The following is a 15,997-nucleotide window of genomic DNA, read 5'->3' as shown; positions in this document are numbered from 1 at the left end:
GCAGGTCATGTGCTCAGGGCACAGTGGAGGAAATGTGTCAGAGCTGCCGCAGGAGTTTTTTCATGGCTGTGGCCTTTTATCAGCTATACTAAGGAGCCAGGAAGCAGCTAAACTCCTTGGCACTGTTCCACTCACAGAATTCTGAGAACCAGATTTATTTTCTGTCTCCTCTCCCTTTAAGAAATGCTGAAATTCCGTTAGTTTGGCTGAAAATACAGCTTGTACTGTGTATCAGACAGACTTAAAATGTCATTATAGATTTTTATTCTCTATGAACAAATCACTACATTTAGCTTGCAGCATCTTATGGAACTGAGTTTTAGTTTAAGGAAATGCTATTTTGTAAGATGGTGTAAAAAGTAAACAGATGTAATGTACCTCTGCATGGTTTCAATGTTTGCAAGTAGAGGCGCATTTGGAAGTTTTGGGCAGAAGTACATTATTTACAATAATATTGACTTTCAGTAGCCTCAGAATTTATTCATACCTTTATGAAAAGTGGTTTGGGAAGACAACTTAGATTCAAGGGCAACAATTGTATATCTTCAAAAAACTGGAACGTCATCAGGATACAATGTCTCCATGACTACCACTCAAAGTTGACCTCATGAATCTGGTTTCTGTATTGTAGTTCCATGGCAACATAAAAAGAAAAAAACATGAATTTGACAAACGGCAACTAATTGACTCCCAAATTAAATAGATCCAAAAAATGTGGCTACATGAAACACAAATTTGAGTTTTTGGACAATCTCATCAGAAGTGAAGTGTGATTAGCCCAGAAAGGTGAGATCGACAGTATATTGAAAAATAAAGATCAGATCTTCTAGTTAAATTTGAGGGACAGATATTTTGTAATGTTTAATGGAATACAGTATGTGAGCAAAAAACTGATGCTTTTTGTCAGGCTTGATTAAAAAACATGTATCAAACCCCAAAGGTTCGGAAAGTCTACTGTATCAGTGCTCAAGGCTGGTGTTTAGAGTCTCTATTCATAATCTAGTGGTATGTAAATGGCATAAGTTGAAGATAATTGATCACAAAGGTAGGCTGCCACAGTCTGGCGGAGTTTGAGAGGTTCTGACCAGAGGAGCTTACGAATATTCTTTATGCATAGTTTAAGAACCTGTAGAAAGGCTCAAAGTCAGAGGTGGTGACAAACTACTCATTGTTGGGGAATAAAGAAATCTGAATGTCATTAATTTAGAATTATAGGTAACTGTTGTTTGGCAGATCTTCTGCTTCTACACACAATAGCACAACTAGCTTTTGAATTGTTTCTATCAAAAACTATTGAATGTACAACTACGGTAGATTCACATGCTAAATCAACATTTAGTTCAACTTTTAGTTGATTTAGTTGATCTCCAGTATGAAAATGGAGATGTTAGAATCTGAGCTGATTTTTTTATAGTTTAGAATCAGAAAGATGACTGTGGAACATTAGAAAACCAAAGCATTTTGTGATTTTGTAGCAACTACTAGTTCTTCCACATACTTGCTAGTTTAGATGTAGCCACACCATGTTGCCTGAAATGAAATAGCCTTCATCTGCTTCCTCTGTAGTTGGTAGTACAGTGAAGGTAGAACCAACAGGTTAGACAGAGAAGCAATGTCATGGGATGGATAGTGATTAATTTCTGAGACGATCAATGAGACCTCATGAAAGCAGAATATTCCTCCTCCATATCCATAATATTACCAAATTGTGTGCAAGTTATCATGTCAGTACTTGTTCAGTAGAGCCACAATACCAGGCATGGTTCAATTTGAACAATAATAAAGCACTCTACGAAAGGTGTGCTGTGATATTTACATTGAAATCCTCAGACAATACAATACATTGCAGTGACTGCTCAGAAGTAGGAACTATTCTGTGAAGAAATGCCAAGATCCTAGCATAGTTGATTCCCATGTGAGGCATTTTGTTAACATTTTTTATTTTATCATCATATTACCTGGGTGAAACAGTGGTATAGCTCCAGTTTCTTCCCACCTCTTAAAGGTTAATTGATGTCACTAAACTGTCACTGTGTGCTTGTGTGTGCGCCCTACAATGGACTCACATCCTTCCTGTCCAAGGTGTAGTCCTACAGTACCTTACTCACTAAGCTTCCAAAATAAGCTCCAGATTGCTGTGACCCTTAGAATTAAGTAGATTTTTGATCATGGATAGATCATGTTGCTTCTCAATATTGTTTTGGTATTATTATGGTTGTTGTAGTTATTTTGTATTCAGCAGAACAGCATATTTTACACAAAGCCAAAACGTGCTTGAATATAACCTGCTGCAGCAGACAACAAATCTTAAAATAAGTTGCACAGGAAGTACTAACTCGATTTAATGAAATGTCTCATGTAAAATAGAAGTAGATCTGGGACCGTATCTGACTAAAACTCTACTCCAATGAAGGATAACAGTCTGTATCTTAATTCCTTCAGATTAGAAAAAACTAACAAATTGAACAACACATCTATAGACCCTAAAACCAGCAGTTTAAGAGTAAAACGAGGGACTGGATAATGGACCAACCAAGAAATATCTTATATCTTATAATATACAAAATTACGAATATACAGTATTATAATTGTTTTTGTGTTTTTAAAAACTGCTCATGGAGGAGTAGGAATGTGTAATAACATTTATATCATGACCTTAATTTGTTTGTCACTTAAAACATTAATTTCAGTTATGGATTTGTATCGATGAACTCTTACCACTGCCACTGAAACTGCCACTTCTGCAATGGATAAGAACCACAGGGGAAAGTCTCCGGCTGTTTTGGCTCCTTTCATTATTCTGATTTCTTTTACAAGGAAGGTCTTTTGAGACTTGTCTATTAATCTGAATTATATTACTGTACCAGTCTAAAGTCAGTGTTTTATATACTGTAGTAGTTCTCTGCCAGTTGTAGGTAACTTATGGAAACTCATATAATTTTTGTCCTCTCCAACAGATATTTGCATATCTTTCTAACTTCACCAACTCTCCTCTTTACATTGCAAACTCTAGGTAACACAATCTGGAATTCCACTCCAAGTTAAATTTTGTAAGTCATGTTATTGGTCTTTTTAGTATTAATGTTTGTATTTGTCATATACTGTAACCCAATTTGCTCATTTTGCTAGCTTTCTTCTGCTGTCAGAAAAGTTTGGTTTCTTTTCGCTTTTACTTTTTTCCATCCATTCCATATTTTAACTCAATCTACTAATTTAAAGTTTGGATGTGCCTAGCAATCAGAATATTGTCTAAATTAACTGAGACAAGACCCAACCAATTTAATTAAGCTTATAGGCATTTTATTTATTATTTGTTATAAACATTGCATACAGTATGTATTTATGAACAATCCATTTGTTACGCGTCCACATAAATGCTCTTACACCTGAAAAAGTATAGTTGTTGAACATAAATTGTTCAGCTAAATTGTCACTTGATGCAATCAGTATAATTATGATATTTAAGTTAGAAGTTCAAAGGACTTAGGATTTAAGACTGATTTATAGAACTTAGACTTTCTTGTCAGAAGCTCAGCCAGTGCAACCAGATGGACTGTATGTCCCTGTTTGACTCTTGAGGATTTTGAAAACTGAAGATGTGAGGTTAAAACGTCATTGATAAAGTTTGCAGCATCTTTGACAGGTAGTCTTTCAGGACTAGTGAAACATACAGTATCAGTGTGCTCCAGACAAACAACAGTTGGCAGGAGCTTGTGTTATAGAGTCTCAATACTATCATCTGTGAATAAGGAGGCTTTTATGGTGGAACTGATTTAGCATGAGTTTGTCAGACATACACTGTACTAAGACTGTAGGAGAGGTTCAGACTTTGTACTTCATATTTACCGATCTGACAAATGTCCCTTCAGACACCCATAGAGAGAAATGCCAGTTGCTCTTTGCCAGAAACTGAAAAGAGTTTTATACAAAATGGAAGAACATGATACGATACAGCAAATGTGCAGTTTTTCTCCCCACTTCAGAGTCGATGTTAAAGAAGAATTCAGGATGTGCCCTGATTCCTATTGGTTGAATGCCAGAAGACTTAAGGAAATGCACCTGCTTCCCCATCGGGCTAACATCTGGGGGATGCACAACTGGAAAGAGTTAGGAACAACACTAAACTGTACACCTTGTCTGATGATTGATCTGACATACTTGCCAAATGCTGCCTAATTTTAGCAGAAATGCCTGTTTTCAAACATGCCAGTCTTCCCAGTTCATAATCTCCCTACACCAATATAGAAATCCAAACAATCTTTTTACAATACAATTCAAAGCACCCTATGTTTTGTTCCTTGCAAAAAAACTGAATTCTATGAAGATAAAACAATTTTACTGTTTCAAATGAGACTCCAGCGAGACAAAAACATCCATTTTTCTTCACGTTTTTTCCCATAACAAATCTAAACAGCTAGTATTTTTCATAGGAATATTTAGCCTGTTGGCATTCCTGGAAAAACAGAAACACAAGAAATGGCAAAATGACTGAGATTTTAGTTCTCAATAATAATTATTCTTATACAAGAAACAAGCTCTCAATCCCCTCACAAACCAAAGTTGGTTCCAACAAGCAACTATACAAAAAAGACAGAAAAGAAACATAGAAGAAAACATTCTATTCCTTGAGGAATGTCATCCATTGTGCCTTGGAGAGACCTTCACACCTAATGAGCTGTATTTCTTCCTTTGCCAAAACATTCAGGTGCTGTCTACCAGTATGGAGCCCATTGATCTCCTCTTGGTCTCCGTGTGTTTTTTTGCTCTTTCCACACCTCAGTCTCATTGTGCAAAATTCAGTCATGATGCTCACTTCCCTCAGGCAAACCCCTTCAATGGATGGTGTTGTGGTAGGAGTTGTCATCCAGGTCGGCAACCTTATGTTCCAGACTCTCCAGCTCTGCAGCATGAGTGTTCAAAACATACCTCTCTTCTCAGTCCTTGAACTCAGGTTTGCCTGCTATTGAACTGAGTGGTTCCGTGGGCAAGCCATTAGAGAATCAGGATCTTCTTTTAATTAAGGAAACAGCAGGTAAAGAACATCCTTCTCTCCTGCCAACTCTGACACACAAATACAATAATAACATGGGAGGATGCAGAGGAAAGCAAAAAAAGATAGAAAGGAGACAGAGGGAACTGTAGTTTATGACTATCATACCATGGCCTGCCAGTCACATCATTTTCAAAAGACATTTCTTTAAAAAAACTTCCTTTCCATTTACATCAACAGCCTGTGGAATGACCCTTAAAATAATTACAACCTATGTCTATGCCTTAAAATAATTACAATCTATGATATACATTACAAGATGTTATATTGGACACAAAAGATGAGCTCCCATTCCTAACACACTACCTGTGACCCTTCTCAAACATGTTTATGAATGCCTTAACAGCAAATTTTATTTAAACAAACATATATATATACAGTATATGCACAAGGTAACAGAACAATAATCCAGAATGAAACATTGCTCATTCATGCAGGTTTTTCTTAAGATTTTAGTTAGATTTATTTACTAGATTCTTTTTTAATTCTACTATACTAACACAACAACAGGCAACAAGGAAGTGACTGATGTAGCTGTTTCATGACATGCCAGAGATATTTTGGTTGATTCAAGCCTCCCCAAGTCCTACCATTCATGTGCCTATGCTGGGGGACACAGTCTCCAACAGACAATATTTGGACAACAGGGCTAAACATGTTTCCTGGAAGAACACCTGCTGTATATTGAGTCTTTAGGGAGCCTCATTTGCCACACTCTAATGTAGATGTAGTAAATCTCCTCCATTAAAACACAACCAAATAGAGTAAACATTTTATATTAATTAATTAAAAGTGGAGAGAAATAACTGATAAATGGCAATAGATTAGTCTTAAGAATTAATTATTTTAGCATTATTTCTTTGTAGTTCGAATTATATAAAATATTAAAAGAATTTTAATTTTATTATAAGAATTTTTTTTCTATACATGCTGATAATACAATAATGATAGGTTTAGTTTATCCAGACTAAGATTGCCATTGCCTTTTTAAGAAGTGATAACATTTTAGACAAAGCAAAAGTTTTATGTTAGTTCACAAAGAGCAAAGGAATGCTTTGTTATACAAGAAGCAGGGGTCACCGTGTTATGTAGACAGGTTGTGGTCGCTTTTTAGTTAGTAGACTGACGGTGAAGCATGAGAAATGTGTGGAATTCTGCTCAGTGAATCAGCTGTCCACCTGAAACAGCCACCACCCCATTTATAAGAGAATTGGTGAAATCTTGAATCCATTTTGATAAGGAACGTAAGGAACTCCTATGTTACACTGCATACAAAATATGGTTGTTATTGCAATTGTACCATTGAACTGTAGTTTTTTTGTATTTATTTTATTATAATATCTTTTCATCTATTTTGTGGACAATTGTCTTCGGTCTGATGACTCAACACCTTAACACTAGAAATGGGTAACTTTTTAACTTTTTAAGTTAAATGACAAAAAAAGGATCTGGAACTGTTTTTAGTCACATACTATAAGTTCCATTCTCATAAGCATGGTCCTGGACTCAGCTGGCTTGTGAACGGAGAGGCAAAAGAAACTAAGGTGACCTCCACAGAAACATAGAAGCTTAGGAGTCCTGATTGGCCAAAACCTCAGAATTTAGCCGACTGCTCCCTACTAACCTCTCCACTTATTAGTTCAGTTCAGTTTATTTGTCATATGCACAACTGCAATGAAATGCTTATTTGCATGTATACTCCAATACAAAGAGGATATTAGGCTGACTAACGTGGTTAGACAGGAGGCCATAGCCAGGGCAGGGACAAATGAGGTGCCAGCTGGAGTTTTCCCAGGTGGAAGAACACAACTAAGCAGTCTCTTAAGGAGTGAGTAAGTTCTAGCCTTAAAGCGGTAAAAGCTCAATGTCAGAGCACCAATCTTGAAGAGAATATAGCCATAAATAGGTTGCTTAATTGGATGATTGGCCAATTGAAAGACAGTCGGTCTGACTGAGAGGCAGCCAGACCTCATTTGCACGGGGCTGGTAGACAGCTAAGTCCCCATGGCAATGATCTGGTCACCCCTGGCAACGGCGGGACATGAGCTGCTCCCAGCCTGGGCTTAACAGGAACTACTTGAGCTCACCGTGCTAGAGACAGAAAAAGAAAGTCTTGCCATCTCTTCTAGAAACAAGAGAGGGGGAGAAGGAGCTGTTGTCCAACATGGGGCCAGACCTACAAAGGGATTAGTCACACATGATTCCCCAATACCAGAGATAAAGGTAAAAAACGGAAGTCCTAACTTTTGGTCATCCATTACAAGATACTTTGGTATCTTGGATGAATTTTGTTTTGGATTTGCATTACATGACCTACCTTAATTCAATTGGTAAAACACTTTTCTCACTTATTTTCCTGATCTAGCATACAGTGAGGCAGCTGGCACATAACAGGTGGGCACTGTATTTTAGTGGTAAACAAAATGAGTCCCTTCCTACCTGTAAAGCACTTCAGGGTGAACAGAGCGACATAAATAGGATTCAAAAAAATATTTAAAATGTTAATATCAAAGCAATAAATAAATATTTATTATTTTATTTTAATTCTTAAAAAATTAATTTATGAGTAATACTATTTATTTTGCAGTGAACTTCAGCTTTGTATTTGTTAATCCACATTAGGTCACAAATTAAATAGATGATTTTGATTACATTGAGAATGGTTATTACAGGGCTACAGCTACACTTTGAAACGACACTACTGACATTTCTGTTGTCTATAGAAATATTTTTTTACTAAATATCAGAAATCTAACCTCAGTTTGATATTTTAAGGGTAATGTAAACAACTATTTATGTCAAGTTGTTATTAATTAGTGGACATAAGATGTTGTGCTGAATTTCTATTTTAATTGTAATGGGCTTTTTAAAACAAAAACAATTCCTGGAAATAATAATAATTAATTAATAATTGCTTACACTTATATAGCGCTTTTCTGGACACTCCACTCAAAGCGCTTTACAGGTAATGGGGACTCCCCTCCACCACCACCAATGTGCAGCATCCACCTGGATGATGCGACGGCAGCCATAGTGCGCCAGAACACTCACCACACATCAGCTATCAGTGGGGAGGAGAGCAGAGTAATGTAGCCAATTCATAGAGGGGGATTATTAGGAGGCCATGATTAGTAAGGGCCAATTGGAAATTTGGCCAGGACACCGGGGTACACCCCTACTCTTTTCGAGAAGAGCCCTGGGATTTTTAATGACCACAGAGAGTCAGGACCTCGGTTTTACGTCTCATCCGAAGGACGGCGCCTGTTTACAGTATAGTGTCCCCATCACTATACTGGGGCATTAGGACCCACATGGACCACAGGGTGAGCGCCCCCTGCTGGCCCCACTAACACCTCTTCCAGCAGCAACCTTAGTTTTTCCCAGGAGGTCTCCCATCCAGGTACTGACCAGGCTCACACCTGCTTAGCTTCAGTGGGTTGCCAGTTGTGAGTTGCAGGGTGATATGGTGAAATGTTCCTATTTGTATTGATCAGAGATTTTAGTTTTTCACATCATGCATTTTTCAGGCTTGATTCATTCAAAGAAGGGGTTATTTAAGTTTCAATATGAAAATGACAACATTGTTTTTTTTTTACATCCTTCACCTTCCTGCTTTGATATTTTGAGGATCTATATTGAACACAATAAATCTGGATCTGAAATCCGAGAAAGGAAAGTTACAATTCTGTTTATTTCATTTAGAAAAAAAAAATGTAATTAGACTATTTCACAATTTGTCCTTGGAATTTCAGTGTTTTCATTACGTTAATTTGCCAGGACATGGTGAATACAGATATAATTTCAGTGCTTTTTAAATTTTCAGAGTTTAAAAAAAGCTTTCACGTGCTACTGAGCAGTTTACTCTAAACTTGATCCCTGGTTTGATTTTGTGACTTGCATCCTCTAACTGCTGGTGCGCAATAATTGACTAAGCATTGAGTGGCTTGGGAACCATGGTAGTTCAGATGGCAAGGGCATCTACAGCTCCTGACCGGAAAGTCCCGCGTCCAATGCCATGTAGGGGCAAACGATGTAGCTCTAATTCCTTCCAGACAGCTCCCAGATCCACTTAGCCTGCTTTCCAAATGAGTATGGGGGTTAATCCTTCTGGCGGATATAAGCCAGCTGGAGCATGCTGCTGACCACGCCCGTGCCCTCCATTCCCCCATGGGCCTTTATGGCCTGAAAAAGGCACTTCACCTAACAGATTGGCTTGGGGTTGGCACAATGGCACTGTGGCTAGTAGCATCGTAGACTTGCAGTGCTGAAGCCCTGGATTCAATTCCAGTCTTGGCGTGCTATCTGCTTGGAGTTTTTATATTCTCCCCGTGTTCACATGGGTTAATCCTGGCTGCTCTGGTTTTCAAAGTCATAGTGGTAGGTAAATTTGCTCTCAGGAAAGCTGACCCTTGTGTGAGTGTGTGCATGTTTGTCAGTGTGTGCTCACTAGTGTCCCATTCAGGCTGTATCCTGCCTTGTGCTCTCTGCTTGCGGGGCTCTGGATGCCCAACAACCCTAAATGGGATAAGAATGGTTAGAAAATGGATGGCTGGATGGTGGGCTTGGACTGTCACATAGCAGCAACTCCTGTAACTTACCGAGCACCCTAACCCTAACCCTAACCTGCAGTTTTGTCATTGAGAGGAAAGTAACCATAATTCCAATGTGGGCATTGTTGGCCTTGAAGTCTGCTGACTGGCTTTTAGGATGGACAAGGATTAAAGACAAAAAGATAAACTTCAAGACTGGGATACTTCAGCTAAATTAATTTATCTTTAACTAAAGATAAAATTCAAGACTGGGCAGACACCTGGCACATGATGTTTTGATGTAGAGTCTACTTGTGACAAAGACTTACCTATTTATGTTGACAAATCATTTTAATGTTCTAGACAATGTGGAGAAGCAATATAAGTAGGCAAATAAATGTTAGGATATACTCCTCCTCCTTAGGATCTGAATCAAGGAATGCTCATTTGGAATGTCATGTACAATTTTGGTCCAGAGAAGAACAAACTGATTATTCCAGGGCTTAAAGGAATATTATACACTGGCAAATTGAAGGAACTGAATCTTTTTAGTATTGAGAAGAAAGCTCATGAGGGGACCTGATACAAATATTCCAAATCTTTCAAGGCATTCAAAATCATACCAGCAGACCTCTTCAGAATGAAACAAAAGGCAGAGGGCACAAGTGGGAATTAGGTGGAAGAGCATTTTAAAACCAAGATCAGGAGGCACTTCTTTACCCAGAGGATTGTGGGGGTGTGGACCAAACTGCCTCCTTAATTTGAAGGATGCAACTCGTTAGGTGCACTTTTACCCCATGAGGTCCAGGTGGAACAGTGCCTGATCAGGTCACCTTTAAAAAGGCCTTAATTCAAAGCTTAGGTCACTGCAAAAAAAGGCCACACTCTAATGCCTCGAATGTCACCAGAAGCAAAGGGAGAGGGCCATTGGCATGCTGCAGACAGGCATGTCATGTGCCAGCATTGCCAGATACTATGGAATAAGCTGCTCCACTGTGTCCCAAATGCAGAGAAGGTTTCAGCTGACCAGAGCAGGACCGACACATCCGACTGGTCCATCTGAGAGATCGTTTCAGATCTGCCACCCATACTGCTGCTGAAACTGCCAGCAGACACAACGCCCGCATCATTGATGGACAGTGAGGCTCCATGCTGCTGGCCTTAGAGCAAGGCGACCTGTCAGAGTTCCTCTGCTCACACCTCCTAGCCGTCACACCCGACTGGCTTGGGCCATACAGAGGCTGCGACACACTCGTCAGCAGTGACATCAGGTCCTCTTCACGGATGAGTCACTCTTCATCCTGTTCCACGCAGATGGGAGGGCCAGAGTGTGGAGAAGGAGGTGTTGCGTTTCTTTTTTCCATCAGTATATACTGTATGTACACATCTGTAAACTGTATATACTTTAAAACAGATGAAGGTCACATACCTTCACTGTTGCAAGGCATTAAACTGTATTTCACATTTGTATCTACAAACATTTGAAGTACAACGTTCTGTAGATGATAATAGAGAATAAAGCACCTGAAGGAGAAATTGCAATATTAATCTTGAGTGGAGTTCTCTGGATGGTGGAAACTATTTTGAAGCATGTTTTCTTAGAATAAAGTTTACTAGAGCACGATTGTGATTACAACCCAAGATGTAAAGCAGGAACTGTATAGTGCTAATGAGCAAGAACACTTGATCTAAAAAAGTACAAACAAGCAAATGGGATTTATGGGATGGAAATTGATCTGCTTGCCTTTATATTTATTTGGAATTTCAGGTAACACTGTCAGTATTGTGACTATCACCACAAGTTTTTTTTTAATACCAGCACATCAGCTCTGCCTCAGCGAGGTGAACCCAGCCCAGCCTCCTGAGTACAAGACAGCATTGTGACTGTACTTTAGCAGAAGAGGTGGGCATTTGACATTGCACTGTGCAAGATATATGGGTTGTGGGTGTTGCTCCTTCTCAGCTTCTGTTTAGCAGCACCTTTGCCGCGTTGTTTAATTCTGGTTCTACGCTGACACTAAAACCATGTGTTATTCATGTTATGATTTTTTTAAACAAAGAAAATGCCCCTACCCTCCTCTTTCCTGTGTTTTATTTTGTGGGAAATACCGTGCACAGCATAAAGCTAAGCAACTACAGCTAACCAGGCTTGTCGGAAACCTCCCACAAGGGGCCCCTGTGTAATTCGATGCATGCTGTTAAAGCTTAGAGTATATTGTCTTCTCTTGTTTATGAAGCCTCCACCCACTGGCCCACCCTACATTTAGCAGATCATGTGACTCTGGTAAGTCATTTGCAAGTACAACAGTTCTCTGTGAGCCCCCATTCATTTCCTGAGAACTGCACTGAGCAGCTGAGAGACTGAAAGGGAGGGAGTCACACAGAGAGAGGGAGAGGACTCTATAAGGAAAACAGTTTCTACAGCTCTGCAGCTTCTGACAAGGTCTGTACCTTTCCTGGTCTTCCTGCCTTTTGTCTTTCTGTGTTTTTTCATCTGGGTTGTGCACAGAATGTGCTGTCAACACAGTTGACATTCTGTAAATTAGAAGTCATTAATCCTAAATTGCTATGCATGCATGGTGTTGCAGTAAAATATATTATTGTGCATGTGGTCAATGAAGATGCAACATCCCTTTTTGTTAGACTGATGGCATATGAGACGTTTGGGTTACAACAGAAGCAATGTAAAAATTTGGATTGTTCTCATCAGAATATTTCATAACAAATGTTATTATTTTTATTATAGTAGTAGTACTCTTATTTAATTGCAATAGCAGCCTTGGTACTGAAATGTGTTTAATAATTTTGGAGCTTTGCACTAAAACACTAGCGTATAACTATGACACTCACCTTTTCCAAATATGAAAATGCAGTCCGTATTGTTGTTCCGGCTGAGGTTACTTTGAGGAGGTGTGTAGTGCAGGGGGGGGGGGGGGGGAGAAAGGGGAGATTGTGGTGGTATACCTTCATAGCCTTCAAAAAACTTTGATGATTACCTGGACTGCTCAGTTCGTGAACGGTGTGTGCTTTCACTGGCGTGTCACAGAATCTGTGTTTTTCGCTGCAATTGAGTAGCACTGGTAATAATGGGTTAACTATTTCAAGGCTGGGGGCGGTAAAAGGCCAGGGGGTGGTGGTGTAGGGGTGGTATCTTAGATGTCATCTATGGTGCTCTCACTTCCAGAGTAATAGTCATTGGTATTGATGGGTAGCTGTCATATGTAACAGTGCACACTTCATGGAAGTAGCTGAGGGCTGGCCCATGGCTGTTATTTTCAATTAAAGAAGACCTGGGCAGAAGCTGACAGCAGAGACATTTATACGCGCAAGCGGAAAGGAGAGTTTGGAAGCGAGTGTGGCGCTGGCCCCCAGAGCTTGGTATAATGTGAAAACCGAGTTCTGACCTCTGTGACATTAGACTGTGCTAATGCAGGGCTCCTGTGAGGAGCACAGTTAACTAAACCTTCTGCTGTTAACTCTGTCGCAACAGGACGACCGCATACTGGTCAAACTGCCCTCATGAGCAGTTGCAGGATGTCATAAGAAAGACAACATCTTAATGAGTTGCTTTTGACTTTATTTGTTTTTTTAAAAAGGAGCAAAAAACAAGTCAACTTTTTCATCTTTTGTGTCAGTCTGTATTGCAGCTGTAGAAATGCACTGCCATTTATAAATATGGAGATAGATTTTTTTGTTTTCTGACATTCTTCTTATTATTATTATTATTTGCGTAGCAGGAATTCTTATGCATGGTGACAATACATACTATGGAAAACAATTACATTAAAGAATAATCATAATTATAAAAAAAAATAAAATGACAATAAAGCTGTTGTACAAAACAAGGTAAAAGGGTATTAAGTGTTTTATACCTGACATAGTCATTTTATAAAGCACATTTTGTTTAAATGGAGTACAAGTAATACAGAATCTTGCTTTCTGTTGAGAACTACCTGTATCTGTAAACACTTAATTTATTCAGGCCACAACTGGGCACAGTGTACATGTACAATACAAGAGTGAATTACATCAATTACATTATCGTTCATGATAAAGGTAACTGCCATATAAGAAAAGCTCAATTCAAGGTGTTCCATATTACCAGAACTGAAATACTGCTATAGACACACATGTGTGTTTGTATAATAATATACAGCTCTGAGAGCTAAATATCAAATTCAGGTGCCAATACTCATCAGGAGGAAGGCTCAAACGAAGACATACTGTACTGTACAGTTAGAAAACAGAGTCACATTAGTAGCGGTAAAGAAGTAAATGGAAAGCCAAGGAGAACATATGTTTACAGAGATTATGACAGCCTCCACATCTTGATTGGCTTGCTGGTGATTTTGCAGCAATGTGCCCTCTTGCTGCCAACAGCTATTAATTGGGAGATATTGCTTCTGGGCCCCAGACAGCAGCCTGCACTTCACCAAAACACCTGATGTGAGCGCAATCAGACACAGGGCCTCCAGAACCATGTTTCTCTATTAATAAGCAGTAATGGCACAGACACATTCTCGCCTTGCTATTATTATATTGTAATAAAATTCAGAGCTCCCATGTTCTATACATCACTGTAATTTGTTAACTTTTGACTCTTCAGGAGCAAGCTTTGTCTTATATCTTTTTGCTCTTCATCCTAGAAGGACAGAGAGGAAAATGATTTTCACATGCTGAAGAGCTACTGTGATTAAAAACTCCATATTATAAAATATCTCCATCTCGAATTTAAACTTAATGAAGTAATGATTTTAGCACACTTATAATTGAAATATGTGTGAGCTGGTGGACCCAGATCGATTATAATCCAGTTTTATAGTCTTTTGGAACACACATTTCCGTACGATCAACTGCACACAAGAGAATCTCTGGACTGAAATAACACACTTGGTGAATTGCCCTCTCACCCAATGGTGGGGTATGCCCCTAGGGCAAGATTGAAGCCACTGACAGAGCATTGTGGGATAACCCAGGACTGTGCCCATCTGTGTACTACACGGCTGCTGGACAGAGGAAGGTTTTTTTTGTTCCTAGAGCTATCAGCTGAAGCTATCCATGAGTGCAGGAATTATCCATTAAAAAACAAACAGAAAGATAATGTATTATGACAGGTAATGATCTCCATTCTGACAGTATATGCATATAATACATACTCTGAAATACGCATTTGAAGGGAACAAAATTGCATAGTCCATTGCTTCACTCAAAAATATCCAAAAAACCCTGTATCTTGGCAAAGAGGAGAGTATGATAAACCAGTAGCAAATATTTAAGTGCACTTCACTAATGTGGAGAATTTCACTGTGTTTAAGCAGCAGTACGTGAGCGTGTATACAAATTTAGTGTAGAAGTTACTCTAAAATATTAAAAGTTATCTTAATTATGCAGAGCTCTGTGAGGAGCAATGTTTGTATTTGTGAAGTGTCAAGAAGGTACACCTCTATTTATGGGAGATGTCTGTATTAAATAGAATGAGATATCACCTGCATTTGTATGACTCTACACTTTTTAATAAGTATGCTTTAATGCTTATGAAGGTTTACACCTGACAATGTGATGGGTATAGTGTATAGATATACCATTTGACTGTTGAGCCCTGCTCAATGGAAACACTTTTGAGCATGTATTTTAAGGAGTAGCAAAAGGATCAATAGCTGGGAGAAGACTCTTAAAAGTGCAATGAGATATTGTTTACAGATTATTCCTTATTATTTCATAGATGCTTTGTAAACATATGGGCAACATGTCAAATAATTAATGTAGTTTGTAGACATTGAGAAGGGAAAGAATTTTGAATAAAGAAATGTGACTGTAATATGTCAATCTTAATCTATATTTTAAATGATAGTGGTTGACAGTAACCAAAGTCATGAGATGACCATTTAATTCATCCCTGATTCACTCGATTCTGTGAATAAAGGCAATAACAGCATTGTTGTTGTGATATAAACATTTTTTTATAAAAACAATGGAGACAAAATAAAAGGAATTAAAACTACATAACGTGTTCAAGAACAATATAGAGTCTGCCAAATAACTGGACTCTCAGAGGTCATAGTGACCAAAGTGCACCAACAGGACAATCATTTTTAATGCTGAGTGGGTTTAGGGTCCTTTACTCTTTAACATGATAGATTAATGTGAAGAGGGTGGATCAGTAGCAAAGAATTTGAGCTTTATAGCTTGAACTGGTGAAAGTTCCTTATTTTATTTAAACTTCCCGTCAGGAGTCAACCCTTGACCTCCACTTCTCAACCTTTCCTTGTTTACTACAGCTGTGTGAAGTGAGGATAACTGAACAAGAGGGATGATGGCAAACATTGACACACAGTTTTGGTGAGCCCAAAAAATAGAGAATGAGAAAATCATTTCAGGAGGTGTATTTCATACACTTTATACATAATATATATTACTC

The 15,997-nt window shown here is 38.6% G+C and overlaps 1 protein-coding gene across 1 annotated transcript in view; it reads left to right on the top strand.

The window, feature by feature from the left end:
• Positions 1–11,869: 11,869 nt before the first annotated feature.
• klf12b (Kruppel like factor 12b) overlaps positions 11,870–15,997 on the top strand; it is a 79,125-nt gene continuing 74,997 nt past the window's right edge. The window contains exon 1 of the mRNA XM_006639375.3: positions 11,870–12,022. The gene's annotated coding sequence lies outside the window, so the exon portion shown is untranslated. The remainder of the gene's footprint in view (positions 12,023–15,997) is intronic.

Source organism: Lepisosteus oculatus, chromosome 15, assembly GCF_040954835.1.
Source record: "Lepisosteus oculatus isolate fLepOcu1 chromosome 15, fLepOcu1.hap2, whole genome shotgun sequence".
Lineage (NCBI taxonomy): Eukaryota > Metazoa > Chordata > Actinopteri > Semionotiformes > Lepisosteidae > Lepisosteus > Lepisosteus oculatus.
Note: the sequence above shows the minus strand (reverse complement) of the source record. Positions and strands in the feature narration are given on the sequence as shown.